The 20,766-nt window shown below is 37.8% G+C and overlaps 1 protein-coding gene across 1 annotated transcript in view; it reads left to right on the top strand.

Moving 5' to 3' along the window:
* The window catches only part of MMP16 (matrix metallopeptidase 16), a 334,023-nt gene that overhangs the window by 295,234 nt on the left and 18,023 nt on the right, over nucleotides 1-20,766 (top strand). The window lies entirely within an intron of this gene.

Below are 20,766 nucleotides of genomic sequence, written 5' to 3' on the forward strand. Positions count from 1 at the left end.
ACAACACATAAACTGTGTTTCTGTGAATATTTTCTCATGTTGTATGCACCAGGACATCCTGGGTACCCTTGAGCCTAGCAACATCACTAGAAAGCCTAGAAAGAGTGTGAAGAAATTTGCATGGAAAGGATAGAGTTTAGGAACTGCAAACGGAAGTGCTCTAAAGCATACTAAAGTGCTTCTTCTTGAAAGAAAAGGCAAACAACTGAGTTGAGCTGGTAAAAGTTTTACTCTGCATAGCCAGCGTGAGAGGCATTGAAACTATATACTGTTTCCTAATTAAAGCTGAGATGAAAGGAATGGATGTAATAAGTCACTGAGGTACAGGCTAACAGAACAGGACTTTCTTTTTCTTTCTTCTATTGTTGTAAGGTTTTCTATTTTAAATGCCACAGAGATATGACTGAAATATAGAGCAAGCTGGAAAACAGCTCTGTGGATTTTCCATCTCACTAACTCTGGCAAGGAAGTGACCTGGGCCTTTTGGGTGTAGTTTTTTCTTTATAAAGTATTCAGATTAAACAATGGCTCAGGAGAGGTATATATTTTTATGATAATATTTCCCAACATACAATTAAATATAATCACACAGTACTAGGTCATGCTTTTAAATTTTCTTAGACTTGCTGATAGTTATAAAATTAATTTTCCCTCTATCAGCAAGACACAAGACTGAAGTCCATGAAATTATTTATCTAATCTTTATTGTACCTTTATGTGAAATTTTTGGATTTTGTATTCAATTATTTGTGTAACATTAAACATGGTTCTTTGAATCAATAACCATTTATTAAGCACCTGTTACTTTCCAGGCATTATATACAAGGTGCTACAGGAAAATGGAATCAGATATGTTTGTTCTCAAGTTGTACACAGTCTACAATTGGTGGCGAGCCTGTGATCCATTAAAGTGCAGAGTACAAAGTAAAATGATAAAAGTGAAGACTGAGCACTCTGGCAAAGTAAGAGGTCCACCTTACTCAGCTAGGAACTGCTTTCCAGAGCCATGATGTCAAGCTAAGTCTTGAAAGAGCCATACCAGTTTTCCAGAAAGGGAACTAAACAGAATGTAATGTAATGTGTAATAAGAGACCCATGTTAAGAAGAATCTTGAAATGACTTATAGTTGGGTTTGAGTTTTATTGCAAATGCAATGGGAAACCACTTTAAAATGTGAACAAAAGAGATAAAATCAGGCATACATTCTAGGGAGATATCTTTAATGACCTTGTAGAAGATAGATAAAAGAGAAGCAGACTGGAGGCAGGGAAGCAAGGAAGGAGGCTTCTGGACTAATACAAGCTATAAAATAAAAGGGTTGCTCTTAAGTCACAAACCTGGAAGGCATATGATACAGTGGCTAAAAGCCAGGACTTTGGCCAACAGACTTGGGCTTATACACCTAATATCTGTGTTATGTTTGGATGGTCAAAAAGTTATATTGAACAGTCTCATTCAGTAAAAAGAGAAATAAACCCAACCAGGTTAATTGAGCTTAGGAATGGGTGTGACAGGAAGTCACATAGCTCAGAAACTGGCTACACATGCCATCTCTCTAATAGGCCTCCTTGTTTCTCTTCTATTTGTTCTTTGGATTTACCCCATTATTTTTTCTCTTTCAATATACCTCTCTGATTACTCAATTTCTTCTTCCTCATAATGTATGCTTGCCTAGGGAATCATGGCTTTGCAGGCCTCCTAATGCATAATGACTATACAGTTCCCCCTGCTGGGTGGGAAAGTCTCTCAATATTCCCTGGGTCATATTGACAAGAAAGAGACATGAATGGCTCTGCTCATCTCTTCTGATCTGCCTAACCCATATTTCCATAACTCTGCAGAATTTTAACTGGCTCTAGGTTTGGAGTGGTAATATATAGGGAGGCTATGGAGAACAATGAGACCTACCTTAGAGCTTGTGGACAAGACAGTTGACTTTAAAAGGGATAATGGAAAAGCATACCTAGTACCTGGGTCAAGAAGAATGATCTGCAGGGGACAGGTTCAAGGAAGATTTACAAAATCAAACCAGCTGAACGTAATGATCCAATAGATATGAAAAACTATGAACAGGGAGGTTTCAGATGTGAGCCACTGAGTAACTAGCATGCCAAACAGGGAAAAACAAGAAGAAAGGTCTTTTGATGAGTTCAAATTTGAGCATGTGGGTCAACTTTGTAGAAAATCCCTGTAGGTAACTATATATTGTTTTTGGCTTTCAAGACATATTTGGACTATAGACAGCCATTTATGACCATTCTCTTTTTTGGATTCTTGGGGTTTTTTTTTTTTATACTTTAGTCTTCCTTCCTTGTCTCCCCCAACTCCTTCCTATTTGCCTATTCTTCCCTCATCCCTTATGTGAACTTTTTGGGGGTCACATGTTTCTAGAAACCCAGTCCTGGTTTCTCTTCATGCTCTCTATATTTCCCTGTATTATCTCATGAAATCATAAATTAGTAAATGCCATATTTATGCTTGTGACTTAAAATCTATTATCTTCAAACACACATCCAATTGTCTATTTGACTTCTTCATTTAGATATCTAAAAGACCTCTCAAACTTTTGAATTGAACCCCAAAAGCCCATCCACCCCAGTCATCTTTGTCTATTTATGTAACACTATTATTCTCTCATTTACAAAAGTCAGAACTTCAGGATTTTCCATGATACAATCTTTTCCTCATTCCTCACAGCCAACCCATCAGCAATGCCTATAAATATCATCTCCAAAATATGTCATGATTCCTTTCCAACTCTACTGCTGCCATCTTATTCCAGACTACTTATAAATAAATAAATAAATAAATAAATAAATAAATAAATAAATAAAATAAAAAATAGAAAACCTTTTAAAATGAATTATTCAGTGGCTTCCTATTTCACTTAGAATAAAGTTTAAATTTTGACAAGGCCATGGAAATAGAGGTCCTCACCTCTAACCTTACTATATACTCCTACGATGTTGTGTTCTAGCTATCTAACAAGATTTTTCCCATTGGGACATTTGTTCTTGGTATTGTCTCCCCCTCAAACCATCTTCAATGGGTTGGCTCTTTTGAGTTATGTGAGTCACAATTCATCTGTCACCCAAATAAAGGGATCTTTCCTATTTCCAATACAAAGAAGCCCCCCATCCACCACAATATTGTTATATCAATGTTTTTTTTTTCTGTTTTATAGCACTTTTCATTTTGAAATTATCTTCATTCTTTTGCTTATTTAAGGTCAGTTTTCCCCATACCCATTCACTGTGATCTAATCTCCATGAGTAGAGATGTTGCCCTTCTTGTTCACTCCCATATCTCTAGTGTCTAAAGCAGTGCCTGGTATGTGTACTAAGTTGTTGATTAATAATTCAATTAATTAATTCTAGCAAAAGATCCTTTTTTTCTTTTTTTTAGGATGTATGGGTAGCCTCTTACATGGTGAGTTTATTTTTCTTTTTATTGGGGTATAGTTGCTTTACAATGTTGTGTTACTTTCTGCTGTACAGCAAAGTGAACCAGCTATATGTTTACATATATCCCCTCTTTTTTGGATTTCCTTCCATTTAGGTCACCACAGAACACTGAGTAGAGTACCCTATGCTATAGAGCAGGTTCTCATTAGTTATCTATTTTATAAATATTAGTGTATATATGTCAATCCCAATCTCCCAATTCATCCCACCCCCCATTTCCCCCCTTGGTGTCCATAAGTTGGTTCTCTACGTCTGTGTTTCTATTTCTGCCTTGCAAACAGGTTCATCTGTACCATTTTTCCAGATTCCACATATACGCATTACTATACTATATTTGTTTTTCTCTTTCTGACTTACTTCACTCTGTATGACAGTCTCTTAAGATCCATCAACAACTCTACAAAAGACCCAATTTCATTACTTTTTATGGCTGAGTAATATTCCATTGTATATATATTCCACATCTTCTTTATCCATTCCTCTGTTGATGGACATTTAGGTTGCTTCCAAGACCTGGCTACTGTAAACAGTGCTGCAATGAACATTGGGGTGCATGTGTCTTTTTAAATTATGGTTTTCTCAAGGTATATGCCCAGTAGTGGGATTGCTGGGTCATACTGTAATTCCATTTTTACTTTTTTAAAGCACCTCCATACTGTTCTCCATAGTGGCTGTATCAATTTACATTCCCACCAACAGTTAGGAGGGTACCCTTTTCTCCACACACTCTCCAGCACTTAATGTTTGTAGATTTTTTTATGATGGCCATTCTGACCAGTGTGAGGTGATACCTCATTGTAGTTTTGATTTGCATGTCTCTGATAATTAGTGATGTTGAATATCTTTTCATGTGCTTTTTGGCCATCTGTATGTCTTCTATGGAGAAATGTCTATTTAAGTCTTCTGCCCATTTTTGGATTGGGTTTTTTTTTTTTTTTTGATATTGAGCTTCACAAGCTGTTTATATATTTTGGAGATTAATCCCTTGCCTGTTGCTTCATTTGCAAATATTTTCTCCCATTCGGAAGGTTGTCTTTTCATCTTGTTTATGATTTCTTTGCCATGCAAAAGTTTTAAGCTGCATTAGGTCCATTTGATTAGTTTTCTTTTTACTTTCATTACTCTAGGAGGTGGGTCAAAAAAGATCTTGCTGTGATTTATGTCAAAGAGGGCTCTTCCTATGTTTTCCTCTAAGAGTATTACACTGTCTGGTCTTACATTCAGGTCTTTAATCCATTTTAAGTTTATTTTTGTGTATGGTATTAGGGAGTGTTCTAATTTCATTATTTTACAATATTTTCTAATTTTCATTATTTTTCAAACTGTCCAGTTTTCCCAGCACCACTTATTGAAGAGGCTATCTTATCTCCATTGTCTATTCTTGCCTCCTTTGTCGAAGATAAGGTGACCATATGTGCGTGGGTTTAACTCTGGGCTTTCTATCCTGTTCCATTGATCTATATTTCTGTTTTAGTGCCAGTACCATACTGTCTTGATTACTGTAGCTTTGTAGTATAGTCTGAAGCCAGGGAGCCTGATTCCTCTAGCTCTGTTTTTCTTCCTCAAGATTGCTTTGGCTATTCGGGGTCTTTTGTGTCTCCATACAGATTTTAAGATTTTTTTGTTCTAGTTCTCTGAGAAATGCCATTGGTAATTTGATAGGGATTGCACTGAATCTGTAGATTGCTTTTGGCAGTATAGTCATTTTGACAATATTGATTCTTCCAAACCAAGGACATGGTATATCTTTCCATCTGTTTGTGTCATCTTTGATTTCTTTCATCAGTGTGTTATAGCTTTAGGAGTGCAGGTCTTTTACCTCCTTGGGTAGGTTTATTCTTAAGTATTTTATTCTTTTTGTTGCAATGGTAAATGGGATTGTTTCCTTTTTCTGACTTTAATTGTTAGTATATAGGAATGCAAGAGATTTCTGTGCATTAATATTGTATCCTGCAACTTTACCAAATTCATTCATGAGCTCTAGTAGTTTTTTGGTGGCATCGTTAGGATTTTTTATGCAGAGTATCATGTCATCTGTGAACAGTGACACTTTTACTTCTTCTTTTCCGATTTGGATTCCTTTTATATCTTTTCCTGCTCTGATTATCATGGCTAGCACTTGGAAAACTATGTTGAATAATAGTGGCGAGAGTGGACATCATTGTCTTTTTCCTGAGCTTCTTGGAAATGGTTTCAGTTTTTCAGCATTGAGAATGATGGTTGTGGTTTTGTCATATATGGCCTTTATTATGTTACGGTAGGTTGCCTCTAGGACTACGTTCTGGAGAGTTTTTATCATAAATAAGTGTTGAATTTTGTCAAAAGCTTTTTCTGCATCTATTGAGATGATAATATGATTTTTATTCTTCATTATGTTAATATGGTGTATCACACTGATTTTTTTTTTAACATCTTTATTGGAGTATAATTGCTTTACAATGTGGTGTTAGTTTCTGCTTTAGAACAAAGTGAATCAGCTATACATATACATATATCCCCATACATTCGCCCTCTTGGGTCTCCCTCCCACCCTCCCTATCTCACCCCTCTAGGTAGTCACAAAGCACCAAGCTGATCTCTCTGTGCTATGGAACTGCTTCCCACTAGCTATCTATTTTACATTTGGTAGTATATATAACTCCATGTCACTCTCTCACTTTGTCCCAGCCTACACTTCCCCCTTCCCGTGTCCTCAAGTCCATTCTCTACGTCTGTGTATTTATTCCTGTCTTGCCCCTAGGTTCTTCAGAGTGTTTTTTTTTTTTTTTTAGATTCCATATATGTGTCTTGGCATACAGTGTTTGTTTTTCTCTTTCTGACTTACTTCACTCTGAATGACAGACTATAGGTCCATCCACCTCATTACGAATAACTCAATTTCATTTCTATTTATGGCTGAGTAATATTCCATTGTATATATGTGCCACAACTTCTTTATCCATTCATCTGTCGATGGACACTTAGGTTGCTTCCGTGTCCTGGCTATTGTAAATAAAGCTGCAACGAACATTGCGGTACATGACTCTTGAATTATGGTATTTTCAGGGTATATGCCCAGTAGTGGGATTGCTGGGTCATATGGTAGTTCTATTTTTAGATTTTAAGGAACCTCCATAATGTTCTCCATAGTGGCTGTATCAATTTACATTCCCACCAACAGTGCAAGAGGGTTCCCTTTTCTCCACACACTTTCCAGCATTTATTGTTTGTAGATTTTTTGATGATGGCCATTCTGACTGTTGTGATGTGATACCTCATTGTAGTTTTGATTTGGATTTCTCTAATGATTAGCAATGTTGAGCATACTTTCATGTGTTTCTTGGCAATCTGTATATCTTCTTTGGAGAAATGTCTGTTTAGGTCTTCTGCCCATTTTTGGATTGGGTTGTTTGTTTTTTGATATTGGGCAGCATGAGCTGCTTATAAATTTTGGAGATTAATCTTTTGTCAGTTGCTTCATTTGCAAATATTTTCTCCCATTCTGATGGTTGTCTTTTCGTCTTGTTTATAGTTTCCTTTTCTGTGAAAAAGCTTTTAAGTTTCATTAGGTCCCATTTTTTAATTTTTGTCTTGATTTCCATTTCCCTAGGAGGTGGTTCAAAAAGGATCTTGCTGTTATTTATGTCATAGAGTGTTCTGCCTCTGTTTTCCTCTAAGAGTTTGATAGTGTCTGGCCTTACATTTAGGTCTTTAGTCCATTTTGAGTTTTTTTGTATATGGTGTTAGGGAGTGTTCTAATTTCATTCTTTACATGTAGCTGTCCAGTTTCCCCAGCACCACTTATTGAAGAGGCTGTTTTTCTCCATTGTATGTTCTTGCCTCCTTTATCAAAAATAAGGTGATCATATGTGCATGGGTTTATCTCTGGGCTTTCTATCCTGTTCCATTGATCTCTATTGATCTGTGAAGTCTGGGAGCCTGATTCCTCCAGTTCCATTTTTCTTTCTCAAGATTGCTTTAGCTATTCGGGGTCTTTTTTATTTCTATACAAATTGTGAAGTTTTTGTTCTAGTTCTGTGAAAAATGTCATTGGTAGTTTGATAGGGACTGCATTGATTCTGTAGATTGCTTTGGGTGGTATACTCTTTTTCACAGTGTTGATTCTTCAAATCCAAGAACATGGTATATCTCTCCAACTGTTTGTATCATCTTTAATTTCTTTCATCAGTGTCTTATAATTTTCTGCATACAGGTCTTTTGTCTCCTTAGCTAGGTTTATTCCTTGGTATTTTATTCTTCTTTTCACAATGGTAAAAGGGACTGTTTCCTTAATTTCTCTTTTAGATTTTTCATCATTACTGTATAGGAATGCAAGAAATTCATCTTCCTTAATTTTGTATCCTGCTACTTTACCAAATTCATTGATTAGCTCTAGTAGTTTTCTGGTAGCATCTTTAGGATTCTCTATGTACAGCATCATGTCATCTGCAAATAGTGACAGTTTTACTTCTTCTTTTCCAATTTAGATTCATTGTATTTCTTTTTCTTCTCTGATTGCTATGGCTAAAACTTCCACATCTATGTTGCATAATAGTGGTGAAAGTGGACAACCTTGTCTTGTTCCTGATCTTAGTGGAAATGGCTTCAGTTTTTCACCATGGAGAACGATGTTGGCTGTGGGTTTGTCATATATGGCCTTTATTATGTTGAGGTAAGTTCCCTCTATGCTTAATCTCTGGAGAGTTTTTATCATAAATGGGTGTTGAATTTTGTCAAAAGCTTTTTCTGCATCTATTGAGATAATCATATGGTTTTTCTCCTTCAGTTTGTTAATATCGTTTATCACATTGATTGATTTGCATGTATTGAAGAATCCTTGCATTGCTGGGATAAACCCCACTTGATCTCAGTGTATGATCCTTTTCATGTGCTGTTGGATTCTGTTTGTTACTATTTTGTTGAGGATTTTTGCATCTATGTTCATCAGTGATATTGGCCTGTAGTTTTCTTTTTTTGTAACATCTTTTTCTGGTTTTGCTATAAGGGTGATGGTGGCCTCGTAGAATGAGTTTGAGAGTGTTCCTCCCTCAGCTATATTTTGGAAGAGTTTGAGAAGGATAGGTGTTAGCTCTTCTCTAAATGTTTGATAGAATTCACCTGTGAAGCCATCGGGTCCTGGGCTTTTGTTTATTGGAAGATTTTTAATCACGGTCTCAATTTCAGTGCCTGTGATTGGTCTGTTTACATTTTCTATTTCTTCCTGGTTCAGTCTCAGAAGGTTGTGCTTTGCTAAGAATTTGTCCATTTCTTCCAGCTTGTATCTTTTATTGGCATATAATTGCTTAGTGTCAGTTGTTACTTCTCCTTTTTCTGTTCTAATTCTGTTGATTTGTTTCTTCTCCCTTTTTTCTTGATGAGTCTGGCTAGTGGTTTATCAATTTTGTTTATCTTCTCAAAGAACCAGCTTTTAGTTTTATTGATTTTTGCTATTGCTTTCGTCATTTCTTTTTCATTTATTTCTGATCTGATCTTTATGATTTCTTTCCTTCTGATAACCTTGGGGTTTTTTTGTTTGTTTGTTTTTTTCTTTCTCTAATTGCTTTAGGTGTAAGATTAAGTTGTTTATTTGAGATGCTTCTTGTTTCTTGAGGTAGAATTGTATTGCTATAATCTTCCCTCTTAGAACTGCTTTTGCTGCATACCATAGGTTCTGGGTCATTGGGTTTTCATTGTCATTTTTCTCTAGGTATTTTTTGATTTCCTGCTTGATTTCTTCAGTGATGTCTTGGTTATTTAGTAGTGTATTCTTTAGCCTCCATGTGTCTGTATTTTTTACACGTTTTTTCCTGTAATTGTTATCTAGTCTCATAGCATTGTGGTCCGAAAAGATACTTGATATGATTTCAATTTTCTTAAATTTACCAAGGCTTGATTTGTGATCCAAGGTATGGTCTATCCTGGAGAATATTCCATGAGCACTTGAGAAGAAAGTGTATTCTGTTGTTTTTGGATGGAATGTCCTATAAATATCAATTAAGTCCTTCTTGATTAATGTATAATTTAAAGCTTGTGTTTCCTTATTTATTTTCATTTTGGATGATCTGTCCATTGGTGAAAGTGGGGTGTTAAAGTCCCCTACTATGATTGTGTTACTGTTGACTTCCCCTTTAGGGCTGTTACCATTTGCCTTATGTATTTAAGTGCTCTTATGTTGAGTGCATAAATATTTACAATTGTTATATCTTTTTCTTGGATTGATCCTGTGATCATTATGTAGTCTACTTCTTTGTCTCTTGTAAGAGTCTTTAAGTCCATTTTGTCTTAGATGAGAATTGCTACCCCAGCTTTCTTTTGATTTCCATTTGCATGGAATATGTTTTTCCATCCCCTCACTTTCAGTTTGTATGTGTCCCTAGTTCTGAAGTGGGTCTCTTGTAGACAGCATATATACAGGTCTTCTTTTTGTATCCATTGAGTCAGTCTATGTCTTTTGGTTGGAGCATTTAATCCATTTACATTTAAGGTAATTAACAATATGTATGTTCCTATTACCATTTTTAAAAATTGTTTTGGGTTTGTTATTGTAGGTCTTTTCCTTCTCTTCTGTTTCCTGCCTAGAGAAGTTCCTTTAGCATTTGTTATAAAGCTGGTTTGGTGATGCTGAATTCTCTTAGCTTTTGCTTGTCTGTAAAGGTTTTAATTTCTCCATTGAATCTGAATGAGATCCTTGCTGGGTAGAGTAATCTTGGTTGTAAGTTTTTCCCTTTTATCACTTTAAATATGTTTTGTCACTCTCTTCTTGCTTTCAGTTTTTCTGCTGAAAGATCAGCTGTTAACCTTATGGGTTATGTTATGGGTTATGTATGTTATTTGTTGTTTTTCCCTTGCTGCTTTTAATATTTTTTCTTTGTATTTAATTTTTGTTAGTTTGATTAATATATGTCTTTGTGTGTTTCTCCTTGGATTTATCCTGTATGGGACTCTCTGTGCTTCCTGGTCTTGATTGACTATTTCCTTTCCCATATTAGAGAAGTTTTCAACTATAATCTCTTGAAATATTTTCTCACTCTCTTTCTTTTTCTCTTCTTATTCTGGGACCCCTATAATTCGAATGTTGGTGTGTTTAATGTTGTCCCAGCAGTCTCTAAGACTGTCCCTAATTATTTTCATTCTTTTTTTCTTTATTCTGCTCTGCAGTAGTTATTTACATTCTTTTATCTTTCAGATCAGTTATCCATTATTCTTCTTCAGTTATTCTGCTATTGATTCCTTCTAGAGAATTTTTAATTTCATTTATTTTGTTGTTCATCATTGTTTGTTTGCTCTTTATTTCTTCTAGGTCCTTGTTAAACGTTTCTTGCATTTTCTTCATTCTATTTCCAACATTTTGGATTATCTTTACTATCATTACTCTGAATTCCTTTTCAGGTAGACTGCCTATTTCATCTTCATTTGTTAGGCCTGGTGGGTTTTTACCTTGCTCCTTCATCTGTTGTGTGTTCCTATGTCTTCTCATTTTGCTTAACTTAGTGTGTTTGGGGTCTCCTTTTTGCAGGCTGCTGGTTCATATATCCCGTTGTTTTTGGTGTCTGCCCCCAGTGGGCAATGTTGGTTCAGTGTGTTGTGTAGGCTTCCTAGTGGATGAGACTAGTGTCTGTGTTCTGGTGGATGAGGCTGCATCTTGTCTTTCAGGTGGGGAGGGCCACATCCCGTGGTGTGTTTTAGGGTGTCTGTGACCTTATTATGATTTCAGGCAGCATCTCTGCTAATGGGTGGGGTTGTGTTCCTGTCTTGTTAGTTGTTTGGCATAGGTTGTCCAGCACCGTATTTTTCTGGTTGTTGAGTGGAGCTGGGTCTTAGCATTGATATGGAGATCTTTGGGAGAGCTTCCACCATTTGATATTATGTGGAGCCAGAAGGTTCTTTGTGGACCATTTCCTGAACTCGGCTCTCCCACATCAGAGACACAGGCCTGACACCCGGCTGGAGAACCATGATCCTGTCAGCCACATGGTTCAGAAGGAAAGGGAGGAAAAAAAGAAAGAATAAAATAAAATAAAATAAAATAAAGTTATTGAAATAAAAACTATAAAATAATTATTAAAAATATTAAAAAAACAAAATCAATTTAAAAAGCAAAAAAAAGAAAGAAAGAAGGAAAGAAAGAAGAGAGCAACCAAACCAAAAGAACAAATTCAACAATTATAACAAGTGCTAACAGCTATACTAAAAGAAAAAAAAAATAACAAACAAACAAGCAAAAAAACCCAGACAGACAGAACCCTAGGACAAATGGTAAAACAAAGCTATACAGACAAATTCATACAAAGAAGCATAAACATACACACTCACAATAAGAGAAAAGGGAAAAAATATATATATCTATATATCAAAAGAAAAAAGGAGGAAGAGAACAACCAAATCAATAAACAAATCTACCAATAATAATAAACTCTAAATACTAAAGTAAGATAAACATAAAACCAGAAACAAATTGGATGCAGAAAGCAAACCCCAAGTGTACAGTTGCTCCCAAAGTCCACCGCCTCAATTTTGGGATGATTTGTTGTCTATTCAGGTATTCCACAGATGTATGGTACATCAGTTTGATTGTGGAGATTTAATCTGCTGCTCCTTAGGCTGCTGGGAGAGATTTCCCTTTCTCTTCTTTGTTTTGCACAGCTCCTGGGTTTCAGCTTTGTATTTGGCCCCGCCTCTGCCTGTAGGTCACCTGAGGGCATCTGTTCTTTGCTCAGACAGGATGGGGTTAAAGTAGCAGCTGATTAGGGGGCTCTGACTCACTCAGGCTGGTGGGGAGGGAGGGATATGGAATGTGGGACAAGCCTGTGGTGGTAGAGGCCAGTGTGACATTGCAACAGCCTGAGGCATGCCATGTGTTCTCCTGGGGAAGTTGACCCTGGATCTGGGGACCCTGGCACTGGTGGGCTGCACAGGTTCCCAGGAAGGGAGGTGTGGATAGTGACCTGTGCTTGCACACAGGTTTCTTGGTGGCTGTAGCAGCAACCTTAGCATTTCATGCCCGTCTGTGGTGTCCATGCTGATAGCTGTGGCTCGTGCCCATCTCTGGGGCTCATTTAGGTGGTGCTCTGAATCCCCTCTCCTCGCACACCCTGAAACAATGGTCTCTTGCCTCTAGGCAGTTCCAAACATTTTCCCAAACTCCTTTCTGGTTAGCTGTGGCACACTCACCCCCTTCAGGCTGTGTTCATGCAGCCAACCCCAGTCTTCTCCCTGGGATCTGACCTCTGAAGCCCGAGCCTCAGTTCCCAGCCCCCACCCACCCCGGCAGGTGAGCAGACAAGCCTCTCTGGGTGGTGAGTGCTGGTCGGCTCTGATCCTCTGTGTGGGAATCTCTCTGCTTTGCCCTCTGCCCCCCTGCTGCTGTTCTCTCCACCGTGGCTCCAAAGTTTCCCACCCACCACCCCCTGTCTCTGCCAGTGAAGTGGCTTCCTTGTGTGTGGAAACCTTTCCTCCTTCACAGCTCCCTCCCAGAGGTGCAGGTCCCATCCTTATTCTTTTGTCTCTGTTTTTCCTTTTTGCTTTGGCCCTACCCAGGTATGTGGGGAGTTTCTTGCCTTTTGGGAAGTCTGAGTTCTTCTGCCATCATTCATTATGTGTTCAGTTCGAGTTGTTGTAGGTGTATTTCTGATGTATTTGTGGGGAGGAAGGTGATCTCCACGTCTTACTCCGCCATCTTGAAGGTCTCCCTCTATCACATTGATTGATTTGTGTATATTTAAGAATCCTTGCATCCCTGGAGTAAATTCCACTTGATCATGATGTATGATCCTTTTAATGTGTTGTTGGGTTCTGTTTGCTAGTATTTTGTTGAGGATTTTTGAGTCTATATTCATCAGTGATATTGGTCTTTAATTTTCTTTTTTTGTAATATCTTTGTCTGGTTTAGGTATCAGGGTGATGGTGTCCTCATAGAATGAGCTTGTGAGTGTTCCTTCCTCTGTAATTTTTGGAAGAGTTTGAGAAGGATGGGTCTTAGCTCTTCTCTAAATGTTTGATAGAATTTGTGAGTCTTAGCTCTTCTCTAAATGTTTGATAGAATTCGCCTGTAAAGCCATCTCATCCTAGACTTTTGTTTGTTGGAAGATTTTTAATCACAGTTTCAATTTCATTACTTGTGATTGGTCTGTTCATATTTTCTATCTCATCCTGGTTCAGTCTTGGAAAGTTATACCTTTCTAAGAATTTGTCCATTTCCTCCAGGTTGTCCATTTTATTGGCATATAGTTGCTTGTAGTAGTCTCTTTTGTCTTTCTAAGGTGTCTGTTATAACTTCTCCTTTTTCATTTCTAATTTTATTTATTTTAGTCCACTCTCTCCTTTTCTTGATGAGTCTGGCTAAAGGTTTTTCAATTTTGATTATCTTCTCAAAAAATCAGCTTTTAGTTTTATTGATCTTTGCTATTGCTTTCATTGTTTCTATTTCATTTATTTCTGCTCTGATCTTTATGATTTCTTTTCTTCTACTAACTTTGTGGTTTTTTTGTTCTTCTTTCTCTAGTTATTTAGGTGTAAGGTTAGATGGTTTACTTGAGATTTTTCTTGTTTCTTGTGGTTGGATTTTATTGCTATAACCTTCCCTCTTAGAACTGCTTTTGCTGCACCCCATAGGTTTTGGGTTAGTGTGTTCTCATTGTCATTTGTCTCTAGGCATTTTTTGATTTCCTCTTTGATTTCTTCAATGATGTCTCGGTTATTTAGTAGTGTATTGTTTAGCCTCTATGTGTTTGTGTTTTTTTACACTTTTTTTTTTCATAGTGTTGTGTTCAGAAAAGATGTTTGATCCGATTTCAATTTTCTTAAATTTACTGAGGCTTGATTTGTGACCCAAGATGTGATCTATCCTGGAGAATGTTTCATGTGCACTTGAGAAGAAAGTGTATTCTGGTTTCTTTTTTTTTTAATTACTTATTTATTTATTTTATTTTTGGCTGCCTTGGGTCTTCATTGCCATGCATGGGCTTTCTCTAGTTGTGGCGGGTGAGTGGGGGCTACTTTTTGTTGTGGTGTGTGGGCTTCTCATTGCTGTGGCTTCTCTTGTTGCAGAGCATGGGCTCTAAGCGTGCGGACTTCAGTAGTGTGGCACATGTGCTCAGTAGTTGTGGCTCACAGGCTTAGTAGTTGTGGTTCATGGGCTCTAGAGCGCAGGCTCACTAGTGGTGGTTCACGGGCTTAGTTGCTCTGCATTATGTGGGATCTTCCCAGTCCAGGGATCAAACCCATGTCCCCTGCATTGGCAGGCAGATTCTTAACCACTGCGCCATCAGGGAAGTCCCTATTCTGTTGTTTTTGAATGGAATATCCTATAAATATCAGTCAAGTTCAACATTTAAAGCTTATGTTTCCTTATTTATTTTCATTTTCGATGATCTGTCCATTGGTGAAAGTGGCATGTTAAAGTCCCCTACTATGATTGTGTTACTGTCGACTTCCCCTTTTTACCATTTGCCTTATGTATTGAGGTGCTTCTATGTTCAGTGTATATATATTTATAATTGTTATATCTTCTTCTTGGATTGATCCTTTATCATTATATAGTGTCCTTCCTTTTCTATTGTAACAGTCTTTATTTTAAAGTCTATTTTATCTGATATGAGTATTGCTACTCCAGCTATCTTTTGATTTTCATTTACATGGAATATCTTTTTCCATCCCCTCACTTTCAGTCTCTATGTGTCCATAGGTCTGAAGTGGCTCTCTTATAGACAGCATATATATGGGTCTTGTTTTTGTATCCATTCAGTCAGACTGTGTCTTTTGGTCGGAGCATTTAATCTATTCACATTTAAGGTAATTATGGATATGTATGTTCCTACTACCATTTTCTTAATTGTTTTGGGTTTGTTTTTGTAGATCCTTTGTGTCTCTTGTGTCTCCTGTTTAGAGAATTTCTTTAGCCTTTTTTGTAGAGCTGGTTTGGTGGTGCTGAATTCTCTTAACTTTTGTTTTTCTGTAAAGCTTTTGATTTCTCCATCAAATCTGAATGAGATCCTTGTTGTGTAGTGTAATTTGGTTGTAGGTTTTCCCCTTTCATCACTTTAAATATATCCTGCCACTCCCTTCTGGCCTTCAGGGTTTCTGCTGAAAAATCAGCTGATAACCTTATGGGGTTTCCCTTGTATATTTTTTGTTGCTTCTCCCTTGCTGCTTTTAATATTTTTTCTTTGTATTTACTTTTTGTTAGTGTGATTAATATGTGTGTTGGCATTTTTCTTCTTGGCTTTGCCCTGTATGGGACTCTCTGCACTTCCTGGGCTTGATTGACTATTTCCTTTCCCATGTTAGTGAAGTTTTTGACTATAATGTCTTCAAATATTTTGTCAGAACCCTTTCTCTTTGTCTTCTTCTCCTGGGACCCCTATAATTTGAATGTCAGTGCACTTACTATTGTCCCAGAGGTTTCTGAGACTGTCCTTAATTCTTTTCATTCTTTTTTTTTTCACTCTGCCCCATGGCAGTTATTTCAATCATTCTATCTTATAGCTCATTTATCCGTTCTTCTGCCTCAGTTATTCTGCTATCTATTCTTTCTAGAGTATTTTTGATTTCAGTTATTGTGTTGTTTATCACTGTTTGTTTGTTCTTTAGTTCTTCTAGGTCCTCGTTAAATGTTTCTGTATTTTCTCGATTCTATTTCTGAGATTTGGATCATCTTTATGATCATTACTCTGAATTCTTTTTCAGGTAGACTGCCTATTTCCTCTTCATTTATTTGGTTTTGTGTGTTTTTACCTTGCTCCCTTGTCTGCAACATATTTCTCTGTCTTCTCATTTTGTTTAACTTACTGTGTTTGGGGTCTTCTTTCTGCAGGCTGCATGGCTGCAAGGTTGCCTTTCTTCAGTCTTTTGGTGTTTGCCTCCAGTGTTTGAGGTTGGTCCAGTGGTTTGTGTAGGCTTCCTGGTGTGTGTGTGTGTGTAGGGGGTGACTGGTGCCTGCATTCTGTTGGGTGGAGATGGATCTTGTCCCTCTGATGGGCAGGACCATATCAGATGTTGTATTTTGGGGTGTCTGTGAGTTTAGTATGACTTTAGGCAGCCTGTCTGCTAATGTGTGGAGTGCATTCCTGTCTTGCTAGTTGTTTGGCGTGAGGTGTCCAGCAGTGGAACTTGCTGGCTGTTGGGTGGAGCCAGATTTTCTTGTTGAGATGGAGACTTCTGAGAGAGCTCTCACCAATTAATATTCCCTGGTCCCAGGAGTTCTCTGGTGATCCAGTGTCCTGGACTTGGCTCTCCCACCTCAGAGGCTCATGCCAACCCCTGGTCAGAGAACCAAGACCCTGCAGTCTGCATAGCATGGAAGAAAAGAAAGTAAAGAAAACAAACTGACAAAGAAAAACCCCAAGACAAATGGTTATAGCAAAATCAAACAGACAAAAACACACAAAGAAATGCACATACACACAGAAACAGAAAAAAAAAAAAACAACAACAGAGAAAACAAAAAAGAAGAGAGCAACCAAACAAATAAATGAACCCAAAGATGAAAACAAACAAAAAAATTAAACTAAGAAAAACAAAAAACAAATCAAAAGCAGAAAGCAAACTAAAAAAAGTCAAAGAAAGTATAAAACAAACACACAAAAATGATGAAAAAAAGAAAGAAGAAAACAAATGGAAAAAACTGAAAACAAGAAAAAAGTAAAGTAAAAATTTAAAAATATAGTTAAAAATATAAGAACAAAACAAAACAAAGAAAAAAACAAAAACCAGGAAAAAATACAATATTACAAAAAAAGTAAAAATAGAAAAAATAAAATAAAAATATGTTAAAAATAAAAGCATAAAAAAGAAAAGAAAAAATAAATAAAAATTAAAAGAATAATTAGAAAAGAACAACAGAATAAACAAAACAATAAAAAATAGTAATAATAATTATTATTTTCCTGTAGCCTCAGCTGTCATCGTCCTTGACCCCACAGTGAGCCACAGCCAATCCCTGCCTACCCAGGAAGTACTCCAATACTTCTAAGTAGGTCTCTGGACCTGACATGGGCACTGTGAGCCCAGCTCAGACTTTGACCTGCCCAACTCCTGCATGTAATTCTCCCCAAAGTCCACAGTTGTTAAAGCTAGGCCAACCTCAATTGTGGGGACACTCGTCTATTCAGATATTCCACAGATGTAGGGTTTACCAAGCCGATTGCCAGGATTTAATCTACTACTCCTGCAGCTGCATGGAGAGATTTCCATTCTTCTTTGGTCACACCACCCCTGCGGTTCAGCTTTGCTTTTGGCCCCATCTCTTACCTGCCCAGGCGAGAAGGGGCAAAAGCAGTGGCTAACTTGGGCACACTTACTCACTCAGGCTGGGGAGAGGGCTGGATATGGCAGCCAAAACTGAGATGTGAGGGGAGTGCCTGTGGTGGCAGAGGCCAGCAGGAAGTTGCAATAGCCTGGGGCGCGCTCTTCATTCTCCTGGGGAAGTTGGCCCTGGATCATGGGTCCCTCAGCAGTGGCGGGCTGCACAAGCAACTGGTGGGCTGCACAAGCCACAAGTTGTGGGCAGTGAGCTGCGCTTGCTCACAGGACCCTTGGCAGCAGTGGTGGCAGCAGTAGCAGTCAGCTCCTGCCTCTAGGGTCTGAGATAGAAGCTGCAGCTCACGCCCACCCCTGAAGCTCATGTAGACTGTGTCCTCTGCCTGTGAGCGGAAGAAGGTCCTATGGCGGGCCAGCCCCTCTCCTCACACACCACCAACAATGGTTCCTTGTCTCTCTAGCAGGCCCAGGTTTCTTCCCAGACTCCTTCATTTGTGGCACACTAGCCCCTCAGGCTATCTTCATGCAGCCAACCCCAATCCTCTCCCTGGGGTCTGACCTCTGAATCCCAAGCCTCAGAACCCAGCCCCCACCTGCTCTGGTGGGTGAGCAGACAAATGTCTCAGGCTAGGGAGTGCTGGGACCCTCTGTACAGGACTCTCTCTGCTTTGCCCTCTGCACACCTGTTGCTGTGCTCTCCTCTGAGGCTCTGAAGCTCCCCCCAGTCCCTGCCAGTGAGTGGACTTCCTAGTGTGAGGAAACTTCTCCTCCTTCACAGCTCCCTCCCAGAGACACAAGTCCTGTCCTGATTCCTTTGTCTTTTTTTTTTTTTTTCTCTTTTCTTTTGCCCTACCCAGTTACATGGAGATTTTCTTGCCCTTTTGGAAGTCTGAGGTCTTCTGCCAGCGTTCATTAGATGTTCTGTGGGAGTCATTCCTTGTGTAGATGTATTTATAATGTATCCGTGGGGAGAAGGTGAGCTCCACGTCTTACTCCTCTGCCATCTTGAGTGTTCTTCCCTGGCAAAAGATCTTTGATAGAGCTTCTCATTTCCACTCTTCTCTCTAAGATCCATTTTCAACAAAAGACCAAAGATCATCTTCTGAAAATAGGAAACAGACCTTATCCCTTTGTTAATTTAATCTCTTTGATGGCTTACCAGTGTACTCAAACTAAGATCCAAGCCCATCATATAGGTTTTCAGTGTTACTATCCTCTTGCTTATTACAGTCCATTGATCTTCTTTCAGTTTTGATCATATAAAACTCTCCTTTTCTTGGAACACTCTTCCCAGCATTCTTTGCATAGGTATCACCTTCTTCTCTTTCTTTAAATTTGGCTTAAGTGTTACTTCTTCAGAGACGCTTTCCTGATCTCCTTATTTGAAGTAAGTTCCCCTTATGTTTTCTTTTTCTCAACCCCTGATATGTTTCCTTTATAGCATTCAATAGTTTTTCAATTACTATAATTACATTTTTGTGTTTTTGGTTTTCATCTGCTGAATTCACTTAAGTTTGGGATGATCAGAGTAGTGATCAGGTCTGTCTTGTTCTCTTTAGTATCCTTGGTACGTAACATGATACTTGGGACACTGAAGGTACTCAACAAATGTTGTTTTAATTTAAAATGATAACAAATGGTAGTAGAAACTCTTGGGATAAATAAGATTACCCTGGTTACAAACTAGAGACTCCTACCTAAATCTAGCCTGAAGATGTGCTTTTTTGGTTCTTTTGTGTTGTGGTGTTTTAGGCTAGTAAGTGGTTTTAAATTTTTTAAAATTCCTTTAGGTATAACATGAATGCTACAGTTTATCATAGTCCTCAGCTACAGTTAGTATTGAAATATTTTAACAATGAGGATGGCCTTACATCTAGTAGAAAGGACACAGGATACTTTGTCAGATATTAAGATACTGTTTTACTTTGCCAGATATTAACCTCAAGAGGAGTTAGTTACTCAAGAAGTTGCTTGAGTATAGAAAGATCCAGGATATGTCTCAATATTTGAATACCTCTGCCACTCCACTCCTGTCATCTCTAGACTGGCCCTTATAAGTATTTGAGTTTGTGACACCACTCTGTCCCTGTACAATTTAAAATAAGAAGAGAAGAGGGAAGAGAACAGAGTCTTGGGAAATGTCAACTTTCAAGGACTGAGTAAAATAAATTAATCTCAGAGAGGAGCAGCTAGAGAAGAAAGAGCAACAACAACAACAAAATGGTTTTCTAGCAGCTCAGGGAGAAAAGTTCTTTAAGTGGGCAACTGTGTCAATAGATAAGGGTGGAAAATTGTAGGCATTGGTGACTCCAGGACAAAAGGTTTCCGTAGACAATGTGTATTAAGTCAACTTTCAGTGGAGTGAGAAATGGTTGCAGAATACTTGAGAGTCATACCGAAGAGGGGAGTGGTGTACATAGTCTGTCAGGGGTGTAGGGCATGAGGAAGTGTGTTGTCTGTAGATAATTTCAAAACAGCAATAAAGCTGACTGAAGTTCATCTTTTTTTTAGTATTGCCATACTCTGGCAATTCTGAACAAGCTTAGGGTTAAAATTTTGCTACCTTCAGTCACCACTCTTAAAGAGAAGGATAGTGTAACAGCTAGAAGAAGGCATCAGGTCAAAAGAGGATGACTTAATTAAACTAGCTGGACTTGTGAATGTTTATATATTAAAAGAAAAGGATCAGCCCAGAAGAAGTGTTTTAACAGAGTAGAGGTTGTAATCAGTACAGCAATATGAGGGCATATAAAATGCACAAAACACAGGAATGATTTAGCCTTGAATGAAAATAAGGCCTCTAATTGCTAGAGGAAGAATCCTTGACCCTTGATTCAAAACTGTTTTAATATGGCAAGTTGTAGATCTTTTTTATTTCTTAAATTAACACACAAATTCTGATTACATTATTAAGTAAGTTTTCATTATGTCCACTTTTGAAAATAACATTTATGTTTCAACGTCAGTATTCCAGGTGTGACTGCTACTAAGTTATTTCATGGATTTCATGTAAAAGAATTTTAAATGCATTGTGTTAGTAGATATATTCTAATTTCTGACATTAAAT

Source organism: Balaenoptera musculus, chromosome 17, assembly GCF_009873245.2.
Source record: "Balaenoptera musculus isolate JJ_BM4_2016_0621 chromosome 17, mBalMus1.pri.v3, whole genome shotgun sequence".
NCBI classification, from domain to species: Eukaryota; Metazoa; Chordata; class Mammalia; order Artiodactyla; family Balaenopteridae; genus Balaenoptera; species Balaenoptera musculus.